The sequence below is a fragment of the Capsicum annuum genome, chromosome 4 (genome assembly GCF_002878395.1).
Source record: "Capsicum annuum cultivar UCD-10X-F1 chromosome 4, UCD10Xv1.1, whole genome shotgun sequence".
NCBI lineage: Eukaryota > Viridiplantae > Streptophyta > Magnoliopsida > Solanales > Solanaceae > Capsicum > Capsicum annuum.
In genome coordinates this window covers 230,396,935-230,413,393 of record NC_061114.1, presented here as the reverse complement: position 1 = coordinate 230,413,393, position 16,459 = coordinate 230,396,935, and the positions used below count along the sequence as shown (strand labels likewise).

The window sequence follows — 16,459 nt, the reverse complement described above, 5'->3', positions numbered from 1 at the left end:
CTGCATCTGAGTATCAAGTACTGTGACGAACTCTAATTACATGATCTAATTTATAAATAAACATATCATGTTAAGTATCGCAATTCCAAATCTTTTAAGAGTCACAAATACAAAGCTTGAATTAAAATTATCGTATGTGTTTTGTCAAATTCATAATAATAATAATAACAATAATTTCGCTCCTCGTTATAATAATTGGAGACATAATTTTGTACTGCATGCAAATAATTACCTTACGATTTTTGTGATATTGTTAGAAAAGATCAATAAAATTTCTTTCATCCTTTCATTTTAATCTTCCTCTCTCCTCTCTCTCCTCTCTAAAACTTTTCTTCTTCCTCTCTACTCGCTCTCTTATCTCTAAACCACGATTTCATCTCTTTTTTTCTTTTGAAAATTTTTGTTCTGATTTAAATTTTTGGTTGTGACTTTTCAAACAATCATCTTATATTTAGTTGTAAGGATTCGAACTTTTGGGATTGTATACTAGTTTCTTCGTTATAACAATGTACCGATATAGCGACCAAAAAATATCAGGACAAACGATGTAGGTTTGACTGCATATGCGGCAAACACCTACTTAATCTTTGCATAGAAATTACTAATAATAATCTAAATAAGTACAATGTTTCATTGCTACATTCTGTTTTCCTCGTAAATAATAGGTTATGAAAGAATTTATATACGTCGTATTTTGTGCCCGATATGGTATGAAGCAACAGCAGGACCATTTAATCAAACATAGAATATACTTCACCTTCACCACACAAGTCGGATAAATAATTGTACAATTTCAGTTGTTGTTTGGTTGGATCAAGCTGTTCAATGAACTCGTCAATATGCTTGTCTGAATTTCCACTTGTGTCAATTGTCTCCTTAGCCAATTCTTTCAAGTTTCAAGCTAATAATATTCATTCTTTTTAACTTCTTGTCCCCTCTCCCCCCTTCCTAAAACTTCCCTGCACCCCAAACTTTCTCTAGAAAATGTGCGTTGATTATCTGATCTAAAATTTGTGGCCCTGCAACTATAGGCACACCAAAACTTATTGCCTCTTAAGGTTTGAGTTCCATCTGCAGTGTGATATGAAGCATCTGATTGTATGATGTGCTACTACCTCTAACTGTGAGCACCATGTCACAACCAATCCCTTCCCCGATGTCTCTTTGATGAAGTCACTTGGAAGCTTACTCTGTTCATCAGGTTTCACCACCCATAAGAACATAATGTGCTGCTTTGCTTGAGAGCAAAGGGAATATGGTGCACCTACCTCTTCTTCCAATTTATTGAATGAGTTAAAGAGGACCCAGTCAGCCTTTTCAAAGTTGACAAACTGGCCAAGTATGTGCATGATTATTGGGGGATACCGACCAGTGCTACAACCAAGAGAGGGCAGATTCGGAAACCTGAGCTTTGGCAATCCTGTGATGCTCAGAAAAATAGGCAAGGAAAGAGGAATTCTTTCATAAACCTTACAGTACACGGGGTGGGTATCAGTAGTAGCACGACTCAGAGAAAAAGGCTGCACCAGCTATGCCCAATTGGGTTGTAATCTTGGAAGCCCAGGAATATCACTCTAGAGCATAAATACACTATGGAAAAGGTGTCAATTCTGCTTTCTGCAGCTCTGTTTCCATTACCTGTGGAGAAATGCCGAGTCAAATTCTGAAAAATTACATCGGATTATGTGTGTGTGATGTTGGAAGATTGAAGAACAATCAGAAGGATGAATTACAACATATGCTTGCATTCAAATGTGTGATTCCAAGAGATACAAGACGTATAAGTAAACAACAAACTTTTGTGTCCAACCCTAAAAGATAAGAAAAATGATGACAAATCAATCTATACTAAAGTGATATAGTATCTATAACCTCTGTCAAATCCTTTGGTTCTGCTCAAGAATGAATTTGAATGTGAGTTTGATTTCAGAGTTTGCAAAGATCAATTATTCTTCATGAAAACTTCACTGATCCTGAAAACCATAATTATCAGTGGCTGGGACCAAGCCTAGATAAAGCCACTTCAAACAACTCTATTGGAGAGTGGTTGATACTAGTTGAGTAAAGCAAAAAATGATCAGCCGCTCTACACTAGATATTAGGGGCAAAGTCCTTGAATAAGAGTATATCTGCTTCACAGAGCATCCCAAAAAAAGCATACAGATGATCAGAATGGTCACAAACAGACAGCAGCCAATGAGTTCAACAAGTCCAATAAAGAGCACATGAAAAAGCAGTTCATTAGCTAAAGATAATGTGCCAACCCAAGGACAATTGCAACAAACCAAGTCTACCTTCAGCCCTATTCTTGTTTTAAGCAATGGTTGTGAAAGATAGTCAATTAAATCTGGTAGATATTGCCAGATGGAATCATCAGGACAAGTGGAGTGGAGGACATAAAGCTGCTCTTCTTGCATGGATCATAAGCTGACTACTGCAGTAAAAGAAAAGCATCACACTTATAAAATGAAACCGGCCAATAAGGTAACTTTCGGCATGTAGATACGGCACGCAATAAACCATTTATAAAATGAAATTCTAGGTAAATCGGGTGAGTGGTTATACTCAAGGACCAGACGACAAAGAGAATGCAGAACAACAAATTCATCAAAGTCGAAACAGATAAAAACTTGAACCTACTTAAAACAAATTACTATCTAGATCCTAAGGTGAGAAACTAGGGTGGAATTCCCCCGGAACAGAGCTTATTTAGTCCATATATAGTGCGTAAAATAGTCCTCTCAATAAAGTGCAAAATACAGAAACTTGTTTCATGGAAACATATTTCTCTAATATTAGTACCTTTATGCTTGAGGATTCTAGAAATTGCAACTGCATCATTCCCCTAACACTAAACAAGCAGAGAGTCTCTCCACCCTTTGGCACTCAAAGTTCTTAACCAAGGCAAATGTTATTTACAAAGTGGGAGCACTACGGAGCTGGAAACGCCATCTTGATTTCATCAATTCGTTATACCTTAAGTGTCTTTAAGGTACCAATGAGGCAATGAGCATTCACCAACCTGGAAACCACAAACCAGAAAGATTCTCCGTGCACATCTGTACTCAAAATTCCAGAGACAAACAAGATGTAGCAGCATATTCCTACTACTAGCTTTGAAGTCTTATATTTGCTATCTGAAGGTGCTATAACTTTTCCCTGGCATTGGTTCCAGAATGACATTTTCAAATCTCCGAAACCAAGAAACTCATTACGTGACGCTAATCGTTGTCTAATACCTCACCAGCAATTCCCACATGAGCATTCACTATCCCTGAAATGATGAAACCTATTTCCATCTCTAATGATGATTTCTCTCGCCTCAACCTTAGATATGAACTTGAATGCATTGTGGCAGACTGGCAGTCACCATAAATACAAAGGTCCTTGAAGACTCTAATTGTCGCTCCACGAGGAAGCTTAAAAAGCCGAAATACAGCCGCCAGCTTTTTACTATGAGTTGAACACTAATCCCAAGATTATGCTTTTTGTTTTAAAAAGTTTCAAGCTACAGCTTTGTAAATATAAGAGAAGAAACACATCTATCAACTTCATCAAAAGAAATGCATGGCAATGCATTCTCACAACTGAAAACATCAAACGATGACAAGAATCCAGGTAAATCAGTGCATCATGAGCAAGAATCAGGGAAAACATCAATCACATATGGCTGCACAATAAGGTGCTCAACTGGCTTTAGGAACTTCTAATTAGCCTTTTTAGGCTGGTTATTTCCTGTGTCTTGATTTCTGACGTTTAACTTGCTCGCATACAAAAAGTCTGAACTAGCAAGACTCAATGTTTGGACCTCAACGGGTTCCCATGTAGATCTTCAGACCATAATCAAAGGTTTGGATAAAACGGATACTGAAGAAGGGAAAATACATTGTAAATATTTCTAGTCTCTATATTGCTGCAGCAAAAAGATCACGTAGTACGGTAGTCCTATTAGGTGCAGAGAAGGGAGGTGAGGCAGAGTAAAAATTAATGATTCCCACGTCCCATTTTGAGCTGACATATAAAGTCCATATGTAACATTCAATCAAGTAACCTGTTAGTAAGATTAAGAATTCCTATGTTTCATTTCAAGCTAACCTAATAAGTCCATATCTAAAAATCAATCACAGAATCTTTTCATAATGAACATTGAAACTAAATGACTAATTTTGCTGAAAGTTTTGTCAACATAAGCATTTCCAAATCAATATAGCCAGATGAAACATTTCCCACAAATCAGTTCTTCCATTTCAACAACAACAATGTACCCAGTATAATCCCACAAGTGGAATCTCGAGAGGATAGAGTGCACGCAAACCTTACCCCTATCTTGGGAGTAGAGAGGTTGTTTCCGATAGACCGTCGATTCAAGAAAAAGATGGCAAAGCAAGATATATGACAAAGATTGCTTGAAAAATAAAAGTTGATAGTAACTACGACGATAATATCAGATAGTAAGATAGTAGTATAGATCGAAGCACAAGATCTACTACTAAGCTAGGCTCCACACAACTACCGACTAACCCTCTTCCATAATTTATGCTCTCTATAACCTCCTAAGATCACGTCGACCTCAGTGAGCTGGAGTAAGCCATGTCTTAACTGTTTACCGCTCCTCAATACATCTTCGGCCTACCTCAATCTCTCCTAAATCCACTAAAGCTATCCCTGATGATTAATTCATGGAAAATAACTTCTTCCATTATCTTTAAAAAATTCACCATTACTTCAATAATTTGACCTAAACTTTAACAAACACAAATTTACTAATTACAATAGAATCGACGAGGCGAGTGTTCTCGAAGAGAAAATCGTGATGGAAAAAGCATGAGGAGAATTCTCAAGTACTTTCAGAAGCACAGATTGATTTGATCACAGGAAGAACCCCGAAATGATCTTTTTAAAAAAAATGATAAACATGGTGCCCCTCCAGCTTTTGCACACCCGACTAATTGCACCGTATGCCTACCAACCCCATCAGCAACAGGTCCAGAAGAGGCAGATTCAGCAAAGAAGTGCATTCACTAATTAAAATCCTAGATCCACTTCTGATTATTTAATTACTACATTTAGATGTAGGAAAAATGTAGGTTCTCAATAAAATCATTGCAGAGTCGAGATATGAATTGATAGAAATTTCGAATAGACCTTGTAGCAGTAGAAGTGAGATTAGATGTGGAGGAGAAGAAAGAGACACGGAGGCCCAATCACGCTTCGATCGAATTCAATTTAATAGTGTTATCATTTTCCTGATTTCCTCCCCTTCTCCCTTGCACTTTTAGCAATCTATCCGACGACAGCCGTTCCTTCCGGTGAGGGTTTGATGGCTGCCGACTGAGGGAATTTTGAGTTACTAGGAAGACAGAATGCCAAAATATCATCTTCTACACTAGGAGTAATGCTCAAACGCATTCCATTGGATGTGCAAAGCAGTTGAATTGCCATGTTATCTATATTTGGTTGGTAACTACTTTGGGAGCCAACATGGTACTCAATGGACATAGCCCTATCGATACATGTGATACATAAAGGATACTTCGAAAAGAAATCCAAGTTATATTTCTTTTAATCTAAATAAACTTGGACACCTGTATCATTATGCATACTTATTGGTGGGCATCTATCACTAAAAAAAAATACTTACATCTCCAACTCTTTTATTGTTGTGTCTACACCCAGTTGCTTGGCAATTGCCTTAACCAATTATATTTTGTGTTTGAATCGTACATGATTCCGTCAATTACAATGCCTTGTATCTCCCTGCGATATATAATATCAGCAAAGACTATTAAAAGATGTACCATTTTCTATTCACATACGCAGAAACAATGTCCTAAAACTCAAATTATGGTTCTAACAGTCAATACAAACCTTTTATGGTTTATGATAGATTATTACAGTTAAATCAGCATTATATATACCAATATATACATAAGATCAGACACCACAAAACCAATGGAGTATGTAGAATAAAGTCTGATTCAAAAACTAATATTATGGAAGAAAAAAATGTTACATCCGTTTAAACATAGATATCTATTAATTACGAACTATTTCAGTTAACACCCACAACACTACGCTATTTCAACCATTTCCCTATTTGAAAGAACTGATCCAAGCATAATTTAAGATTCAATTTCACCCTTATTTACCTGATACATCCCATCTTCTGCCGTGTAGAATCACGATTGAAATGTTGCTACCATCTTCCATACTTGCAAATTGTTCCGATCGAGTTTAATTCAACTTGATAAGAGAGAAGCATTCTAGAGATGCAAAAGTGGAGCAAATCGTGGAGTTGGTTAAGAGGGAGTGAATCGGGGAATTGGAAAACCAGTTGGAGAAAATAAAGGAGTAAGTTACTCACTTAATTCAGTAGAAACTATTGGTAGGTTTTGCTTTATTGACTCTTAAATAGTATCGGCATGTGATCTGCCCTTCTATAAACAAAGATTTTAGAATTCATAGCATCAAAGTAAACCACCTCTTTCCAAAATGCAGATAAATAGCAACATTAATAGCATTGTACTCATTGTATACCACCACAATTTGTAATATGAATAATGCACCTAGATTACTATGTTCAAACAATCAAACAATCAATTAATAAGCCACGGCACTTTTTAAAAAAAAAAATTAAACAGACCTGACCCAAGGATCTCACCCCTCGTGGCGATCAGGGGTTGAGCCACACAGACACAAGCCTTTAACATAAATAACAAAATTAAAGAAAGTACACGGAGGGGGGCCATCTAAGCTCAAATCAATCAATTAAATAAGCAACGACTCTTTTTTTAAAGAAAAACAAAAACTAAAATATTAAATGGATCTAACCCAAGGATCTCACCCCTCACTCAGGGTTGAGCCACGCACACCCAAGCCTTGACATAAATAACAAAATTAAAGAAAGTACAAGGAGAGGGACATAAATCTTGCCACCAGTCCTAGGGTGGTTCATGAGTCGACTAGTCCTCCCCCATACTAATAAAGGAAACCTAGACCTACTGTGCATCTAAGAAGAGAAGACTACTCTCAAACAAAGACAATCTAGGATAACATAAACAAGGGAGACTTTGCACTTACATAAGTAAGAAAATAAATCCTACTAAGGCCTATTCAAAGAGGCTTTAACTTAAAACAAGAAATACCCTAGGTGAAAAGGATAAAGTAGACATAAGGTGATACAGAGACATTTGTACCATAACTTGGGAATGGCACTAATTAGCCTAGCCAAACTTGGCAAAAAAGGGAATTCAACTGATATGAAAAATGCTAGGCATCCAAAGAATATCCTCAATCCTGTTCTAAGCCACCATGGACAGGGTTGTTTCTTGTTGCTGGTGCACCGAAACTCCAAATTAGCACAAACTGGCATTGCATAGATTTGGAATGAGGTGAGGCAATGGACTAACACAAGTAAACTTGTTTCTTGGCCGAACACTATGCAAGAAAGTGGAAACTTCAGAACAGAATTTTCAACCCCAATGTCATTAGTCCAAATCTTATTGTTTTTTTTTTTTTTAAAAAAAAAACCATTAAAGATGACTAGGTAAGTAAACTCACACTCTGGCAAGAATGAACTAAAAGGGTCAGCTACATGGCAAACTTCTATAACCAAATACCATAGTGCGTGGGTAGTCTGATTGTGAAAGACCCATTACTCGATTGCACTCAATATTGACTCGAGCAAAGTTTTCAACCAGTCTAAACTTAACTGCTCTAAATAAAACATAAATGAATTACCAAAGAACAAAATATCAAACCTGGTCGCCAAGATCACCATTCCTCAATGAGGTTCTTTTCCCACTTTGATTCAAACCGAGGGGATAGCTTCTGCTTGTGCCAGTATTAGTGAGATGAAGGGTAGCGGCATCGAAGAACTGCCTTTTGCTTTCTTCAGACTTCTAATAACAAGTGATAAAAATTCTGAATCAGACTGCTGCCTGGTGACCTCCATGCAAATAGCACCTGAATAATCAAGTTCCCGTTACCAATTGAACCAAAAAGAGCATCAGCCTTTGATAGACACAGAGACAAAAAGATACAAAGCAAGTTAGAAAGAAAGAAAATGCATCCCCCTGGGCACTTATGTGGATTCTGCAGCGAGAAACAGAAGAGCTTTTGATGGGTAAATACACTAGTGCCAAAAAAATAAGTTAATAGGAAAAAGTTTAAGCATATTAAAGTCAGTTTCAGAATTGTTTGGCATAAGGCAACTCTAGCCACCAGCAGACGAGCAAGCATGCCGCGATTAAGATCTATAAAAAGGCACCTGGAGGCTGCTGGGCAGTCATGTCACAAGTCTTCACAGCCATAAAGTGCTCCTATCTGACTTTTCTATAAGCTCTTTGGTTCCGAAGTCTGTAGTCATTACTTTACAAGAAGAAAGAATATCAAGATTAAAGTGATAAACCATATACTATTATACTTTCCATGTTTGTGGTAACCAAGGAGTTGTGATTATGTATTGTATACCTTACGAAAGATCAAAGGTTAATTAATGAGTAGACAAGAGTTTTGACCAAAATCTCTCCTAATACTTGAGACGGCAACTGATCAAAATTATCATGTTTGAACACTACTACGTGAACGTATTTTGTTTATGCTACTAACGTGATTTTGAATCTGTCAAACTACTGACAAATAGGGACTACAACAGTAATAAAAGACTCCTAATGTAGAACTTACCCTGTAATCATTCTTTAAGTGGACTGCAAAGAGTGAGTGATAAAATAAGATAACTTATGTATCGAATTAAGCATCATGTTTCCAGTAAATGGAGTAAATAGATTGTGCCGTATGATAGCACAAAATAGAGCCGGAACCTCATGGAACCTCCTCCTTAGAAGAAATTTGCAAGATTGGGAACTACAGGAGATCTTTGATCTTTACAGAATTTTAGAAGATTGCACAATAAGTCCCCGGGCCAGTGACAAGCTAAGATGGAGTAGTTCATGTAAGGGTTCTTGCCAGTCAAGGCAGGTTACAGTAAATTGTGTGCTCAAAATGAAGTAACTGAACACTGGCCTTGGAAGCTGATTTGGAGCACTTAACTCCCCTGTAAAATCATATGCTTTACATGGACAACCATCAGGGAGGCAATCCTAACTCAAGACAGCCTTTGCAAAAGAAAGTTTCAACTAGCAAACAGGTGTTTTAACTTTTATGAGCCAACATAGCTCAGAAACAGTCAACCATTTACTTGTGCATTGCTCAGTTGCATCTGATTTGTGGAACATGTTCTTATCAATTTCTGGGGTTAGTTGGGTAGTGCCGCGGAATGTTAAGGAAACTATGGAAAGCTGGAACCTTTGGGTAGTTGACAGAACCATCACGAAGATCTGGCAAATGATACCAGCATGCATTTTTTGGAGTATCTGGATGGATAGAAATCGTAGATGTTTTTTATGGGATTTCAACTCCTAACTCTTCTCTGAAGTTTAACTGTTGTTATTCCCCTTGTAGATTTCATTAGCTCCTTGCCTTTGGCTTAGCACCCATACTTTTTGCACATCTAGGGAAATGGCTCAATGTTATATCTGTAGGTTTTTGTATCTAGGAGCTTTCCCTAATTTTCTTTGTACTGTTTTCAGCATCCTCTTGATGCCAGTCAATATAACTAAGTAACATTTTGTCGCACTGTTGCTTCTTGCGACCATAGATTCCTCTTAAAAATGATTGAAATTTTTGAGTACTTTGTAAGCCTTGACATTAAATGCTGGATATTGAGTAATACACGACCAGGTACTATCAGCAGCATAATATCAATTCAAGATGTATTGACCTACCTGTCATCCACACAAGCATTTTTCATCCATTCGGTAATTTTGTCAAGCAAGCAAGGCAGCATCATTAACACTTATAATATGAACTCGCATGTTGATCTTCTGTTCTCGAGAGAGTGTAGCTCATGGAAAATTGGATACAAGTTTATAAAAAGGACATGGATCAACTGGGATGCGTAACATGGTAAAGCATTCAACATTAGCTAAAGATTAAGAATTTCTCCCGTTCCCTTGCAAGCGGTATTCATGTATATTATAGCTTTCCATACATTCCCTTCGACATCTAATAAGAGTATCTATTGGAAGTCTACTGATGATATCAACAATGAGACCATCAGGCAAGTATTGAAAAAATTCAGAAAGTTCCTCATCCCAGAATAGTGATATAGTACTACCAAATAGTGAAACAAACACTTGTGTCAACCATTCAAGTGCCATGATGGAGTAGCACCTACATATTTTAAAGTAGAAGAACCAAAATTAATATTGATTGGTGAATTTCCCTTTAATATATTAGTAATACATATTATCATTCAGAATTTTGAAACATAATAGAAAAAGAAACTCAAATCATAAAACACGGACATCATTATTCAAAACTTAGGTCTAAATGTAGGGATCAAGTATCAAAAAACACAAAGGGGGCAATATAAAGACTAGATTTTTATTTTTCTGGTCGAAAAAGTTAGAAATAAGGAAATTTCATTCAAAATTAACAAAAACTCTTACAATTTTCTTATATATTTGCCTGAGATTCTCAGATCCGGCGGTCTTCAGCAAGATGAGCTGTGCGTATAGTGTCTTTCCCTTTTTGTCTTCTATCTCAGGGGCCTGATCCGGTTTTGAATTGGGCGGGTCCTTAAAATTTCACATAGCAATAGTTTTAAAATTACAAAAAATAACAATATGCATTTTGTATTTCAGTAAATTATTGCTATTTAAATAAATATACAATCAGAGATTTTCTTCCTAATTTAATGTTAATCTATTTGTGTTAAATATTGGAAAAAAATTGTTCCTTAATTTATAGCGCATCTAATTTTACTCTGTTTTACCACAATCGTTAAATTACAACTACTAATTGAAATTCAAAAAAATAATTTCTATAATCAGCAACTCAAATCAAATTCAAAATACAGATTCAAATTCAAAAACATTTTCTTTCATGTTATTTTTTTTTTTTGTTGATCGTCTAAAATTTTGAAGAAAAGATTAAAAATACGACGATCCAATTACAGGTATCAATAAACAAACTTGATTCTATTTGTGATTTTCAAAAAATAAAATTACAAAAATTACTGAAAAACTCGTAATAAAATTGTGTAACAGTAGCGGAATTCAAAAATCTGAGATCATATATGAATTCTATCGGTTCTCGAAAAAATGATTTGATCGAAATTCTTTTTTTAAATTCAAAGTTATCTGTGTCGTTATGTAATGTGAAAATTGAGATGCAATTGTTATATGTTAAATTTGAATTTTAGTCGATGATAACTAATATTCAAATAAAAGATTTCTTTTCGTTGAAATTCGTTTTGTAGTTTTGTATATACGAATTAATTGTTGTATATAGTACATATTCGATATTTAATTTTATTTTTACTGTTTTTTGTGTTCTAGAGATTGACAATGAGAAGCATGCATGTTCTTGTTAAACACTCTTGTAGATGAACATATAAATAACATTATGAAGATTGCATATGTTTACAGCTATATGTATTTATAAATTATAATATACATATGTAGTACGTTTATGTGTTCACCAGTAGTTTCATATGTTTCCAGTTATATGTATTTATAATATACATATATATCCAGTATTTTATGTGTAAAAATCATGTCTTCTTATATGTATTTTTTCAATATGCAGGATATATATTTCTTTTAGCATGTGATGTACTTGACTCTGAAAATGATACATCTTAGATTTGGTTTTTTTAAAATCTGAAGAAAACATACGGTGAATGATAACATATGAGTGTAGTTTCTGATCAAAATGCAAGCATTATAAAAGTTGTTGGTGATGTGTACAATGATGTACCACATTAGAGTCCGGAGCCTAAACAATCACTTTTTTAACCCAAAATACCAAAAAGGCAACTCCTAAACTAACCAAATCGGACAAATCGCTCAGCATTGAGCGATTTACCATTGTCAGAAATGGCCCACTTATAAATTATAATGTGTTTTGGCGAGCTACTTTACAAAGTGCTGTGAATTGGCCTACTCTTCTACTTTTCTTCTTCACTTTCTCTTTTTATTCTCTCACCATTCTCATTTTTTCCCTTTACTCTAAACTCACTAAGAACAAAAAAAAAATAAAAATTAACCACAACAACACCCATCAACAGTTAATTAAAATTAATGAGGATCAAGAGCAATTGGAGCATAAATTTGACCCTACCCCTTTAACCCAGTTAACTCATTCTGTTCTTCTTGAGATTTGTAAAGTAGCTGACAAAAAACACGTTATAATTTACAAGTGGGCCATTTCTGACAATGGTAAATCGCTTAATGCTGAGCGATTTGTCGGATTTGATTAGTTTAAAAAGAGGATCCAATCTACTTTATGACATTTTAACATTTGGAATGGATGTGAAAAGCTGCATGCAAGCTGATACATTCATTGTGTAAAACACAACCAACACAACTAAAAATACCATTTTGATAATTAAGAATACACAAAAATTTTAAAAAGTAGTAATTAATTTAACAACAAAGAAATGAGTTGAGTGAAGCTATTGCCAGTAGGATCTTTATACATGCTTAAAACATACTTTATGTAGAAGATTTCCAATTCAAATAAAGCAAGGGGGAGTTAAGCTATTGGCAGCATGCTCTTTGTTAGATAAGAGGCAGAGGCTTCAAAAGCAAGTAGTCTATATCTTGGGGGCAGTTTAACTTCCTTTACAACAGTTTTATGATCTAAATTATAAAAATAGATATGATCTTCACCCCATAAGTGAATTATAAGTTCACCAACACTTGTGTCAACCATGATGAGTAGTACCTACATATTATTAAAGTAGAAGAACCAAAATTAACATTGATTGGTGAATTTCCCTTTAACATACTAGTAATACATATTATCATTCAGAATTTTGAAACATATATATAATAGAAAAAGAAACTCAAATCATAAAACACGGACATCATTATTCAAAACTTAGGTCTAAATGTAGGGATCAAGTATCAAAAAACACACATACATAAGGAATTTGAAGCCAAAACACAAAGGGGCAATGTAAAGACTAGATTTTTATTTTTCTTATTGTCGAAATTGTTAGAATTAAGGAATTTCCTTTCATAATCAATTAACAAAACATCTGTAGCAGCAGCAAATCCCTGCATTAGCGTGAAGAATCTCACAATCCCATATTTAGCAAAATATTCACCATTTATAGATATATAATTTTAGTATAAGCATAATTCACTTTTAATACATGATATAAAATCTTTTAACAAATAAGCATATTACATTTAAAACATATATATCCAATACATTAATATTGCATGCATAATTCACTTTTAGTATATAGTGGGATAATTTATTATTAATACATTAAAGTATAATATATTTTAATACACTTCTATACATTTATATTGCATACATAATTCATGTTTAATACATAGTACAATTGATATAATTGATAAATATTTCCTAAATACGAAAAAAAATAAATATATCTTCGAATTATGATAAATGATTCCTGTACACCATTTGTTATATTTTGGGTACACTAACTATAAGTATAAATAAGCACTTCTTGTTAAAAAAAAAAATTAGTACTAGTTAACAAAGCTAATTTATAATACAAAGAACCCCGGAAGCAGCCTTAGCTAAAGAATAAAAAAAGTTCGAAACATCAACTGGCAAAAGTGCTTAGTCATATAGGCACTTCATATAGGCACTAATTAAAACACAATAGTTATATAATCCAAAGTTGGTCACCTTTACTTTGGCGGCCTTTCATCATACATGCATTAACTTTATAGGAAATAATTACCTTAACATAATACTCCTTCCGTCCCATTTTACTCGTCCCAAATTAGAATGACATGGCTATTAAAAAAATAATAAATAATATGGTTAGTTCACCATAGTATTCTTATTAAATGATGTTTACATTTTAATTTAAAGAAAAAGTAATTAATGCAAAGGGTAAAATATGAAAAAAAAATTTATCTTGTCTTGATAAGTAAAAAAAGACAAGTAAAATAGGACACCAGATTAAAAAATTTGAGACGGGTAAAATAGTACGAAGGGAGTACTAAAGATTGATCTCTTCTAACAATAATATGAAAATCGTAAGTAATTATTTGCATGCAGTACAAAAGTATGTCTCCAATTATTATAACGAGGAGCAAAATCATCATTATAATTATGAATTTGACAGAACATTGACGATAATTTTGATTCAAGCTTTGTATTTGTGACTGTTAAAAGTTTTGGGATTGTGCTATTTGACAAGAAATGCTTATTTATAAATTAGATCACATAATTAGAGTTCGTCACGGTACTTGATGCTACGATCATTTGAGGGGTAATATTGTGAAGAATTTATTCAGAACTCAATAAGCTAAAAAAGATATCGTCCAAAATGCAAAAACTAAAAATGTTGAACCCACCTATGATCTTATGAAAACAAATTTGACATGTACATTAATAGTGGCGGAGCTACATGTAGGATAGGGGTTCATCCGAACCCCCTTCGACGAAAAATTATAGTATATATATATGGTTAAAATTATTTTTTATGCATATGTAGTAGATGTCGAACCTCCTTCAATTAGCTCGTATGTTCACTACATACATATGCTGCACCAGAAAAAAAAATAAGACATGTACATATGCTGGTTTTCTTGTGGCATCCTAATTACATCACATAGAGTCAGTCAAAAGAACTATTTTTGATTTTTCAAGTGAAAAGAGACATTATCACAAAGAACACTACAAAATATACCACTAATGTTGTGGCTCTAGTGGGTTCTATAATACTACTATTCAAAGTTGCAAATCTTTGGTAATATTGCCAGTAGGATCTTTATACATGCTTAAACATACTTTATGTAGAAGATTTCCAATTCAAATAAAATCATTAATAGATAACATACAAAGGTAAAGGATGAGAATAAAAAAGAATGCAAGGGGGAGTTAAGCTATTGGCAGAATGCTCTTTGTTATGTAAGAGGCAGAAGCTCCAAAGCAGGTAGTCTAAAATTTGGGGGCACTTTAACTTCATTTACAACAGTTTTATGATCTAAATTATAAAAATAGATAGAGTCTTCACCCCACCCTAAATAATTATTATTCACACTTATTTTTAAATACAAATCATTGAGTTCAGATCTATATACGTAGAAAAAACGGTTCAAACTTTAACCCGAATATGTGAGTTGTTACATTAAACTATACCAATAATATATAACTATTGAGTGTTAGTCCATCGAAATATTAGCCTTTCAATGTGAGTGTAGGTTTTCGGGTACACATAATTGGTATTTTCGCAACACTACTTTAACACTAGTTCAAGTTTAAAACAAGAACACTATGAAGTACAATAACACCCTCAACACAAGATCAAAATAATCTTTCAAAGAAGTGTGTTTTATTTTTAGAAATTAAGATGAAACAGAAATGACCAAGTTCTCCGAATTCGCGGAGTGTCCTTAAGGAAATAATTCCCCTCAAGTACTCGAGGTTGTGGAATTTTCCTCCCAGGATAAAATGGCCAAATAAACCAACTGTAGCGGTACCTCAAACAATTGGAATCTCTTCGAACTCACTCAACGATTTAATTGATCACACAGAATGTTTTGAAGACAAGAAGAGTTTGTATATTCAGAAAATTTTTCATGCCTAAACTTGTGGATACATGCAGGTTGATATAGCCATCAAGTACCCCTTCCCAAAGGTGCCAATGGTTCATCTAAAAAGGTGTATCCTTTGAAAGAGTCATGTCTATTCATTCGAAACATTGTGTCTTTTTCTGAACAGACATAACTATCTGAATAGTCACTCCTTTTTCCAAAATAATATGTCTTTTCCTCAAAGGTTGTGTCCCTCCATTTTCCATTCACACTTTTTTCATATATATTGAACCCAACAATCCCCCACATGAATGGACAATGACTATTTTTCGTAAAATTTTACGGACAAGTATGTGATCATCAAACAAAGACTGATTGCATCTAGATAAGTGGATTTCCCTTTGAACTTTCCGTAGTGAACATGCATCGGATGCACTCGATCAATTGGTAGATTTGATATCTTTGAACCGTCGAGCTTTAATGTACGCTTAGACAACACATGTCACACAACCAGCCTTTTCCCATTTATGGTTCTCACGGTTTTATTCTTTTCAGCCATGAACACGTTCCGGATTCATGAGAGCTTAGAGAATAGGCCTTTACTAACATTCTCCTTGAAGCGGCTTCCACTTCTCCCTCACATAAGTGATTTCTAAACTTTCAATCCCATAGATTAAGCTATTTGGTCAAATTTGGCAAATTTAGATAATTATTAAAAGACTTCTAACCTTAAGTCTTATCCTTGTTTACTAAAAATTGTCTACATCATGAGAATGGGTTGGTATATTGACAATGTTGAACCTGTCAAACACAACTTTGTTTGATCTCCTAGAACCTCGCTCTTGGGATCTCCAGTCTACTAGGTA

At 34.5% G+C, this 16,459-nt stretch overlaps 1 long non-coding RNA gene across 15 annotated transcripts; it reads right to left on the bottom strand.

Annotated features, from left to right (window-relative positions):
- Positions 1 to 535: 535 nt before the first annotated feature.
- On the bottom strand, positions 536 to 10,650 carry LOC107866814. Of its 15 annotated transcripts, none has more exons than XR_007054795.1 (7): positions 10,512 to 10,650; positions 8,686 to 10,233; positions 8,270 to 8,370; positions 6,150 to 7,965; positions 5,642 to 5,757; positions 2,295 to 2,434; positions 536 to 1,638 (listed from the first exon to the last, which is right to left on the bottom strand). It is a non-coding gene; the product is annotated as an uncharacterized LOC107866814 (long non-coding RNA). The 15 variants fall into 15 exon arrangements; XR_007054798.1 differs by having other exon boundaries at positions 9,786 to 10,233; XR_007054796.1 differs by having other exon boundaries at positions 6,150 to 6,263; positions 6,365 to 6,429; positions 7,761 to 10,233; positions 10,512 to 10,607.
- Positions 10,651 to 16,459: the final 5,809 nt, after the last annotated feature.